Raw genomic sequence first — 460 nt, 5'->3', positions numbered from 1 at the left:
TGTGTGTGTGTGTAATGTATGTGTGTATGTATGTATGTGTTTGTGTGTGTGTGTATGTATGTGTGTATGTATGTATGTATGTAGGTATGTGTTTGTGTGTGTGTGTATGTATGTGTGTGTATGTATGTGTTTGTGTGTGTGTGTATGTATGTGTGTATGTATGTATGTGTTTGTGTGTGTGTGTATGTATGTGTGTATGTATGTATGTATGTATGTATGTGTTTGTGTGTGTGTGTATGTATGTGTGTATGTATGTATGTATGTGTTTGTGTGTGTATGTATGTGTTTGTGTGTGTGTGTATGTATGTGTGTATGTATGTATGTGTTTGTGTGTGTGTGTATGTATGTGTGTATGTATGTATGTATGTGTTTGTGTGTGTGTGTATGTATGTGTGTATGTATGTATGTGTTTGTGTGTGTTTGTATGTATGTGTGTATGTATGTATGTATGTATGTGTTT

This window comes from Helobdella robusta, assembly GCF_000326865.2.
Source record: "Helobdella robusta unplaced genomic scaffold HELROscaffold_7, whole genome shotgun sequence".
NCBI lineage: Eukaryota > Metazoa > Annelida > Clitellata > Rhynchobdellida > Glossiphoniidae > Helobdella > Helobdella robusta.
Note: the sequence above shows the minus strand (reverse complement) of the source record.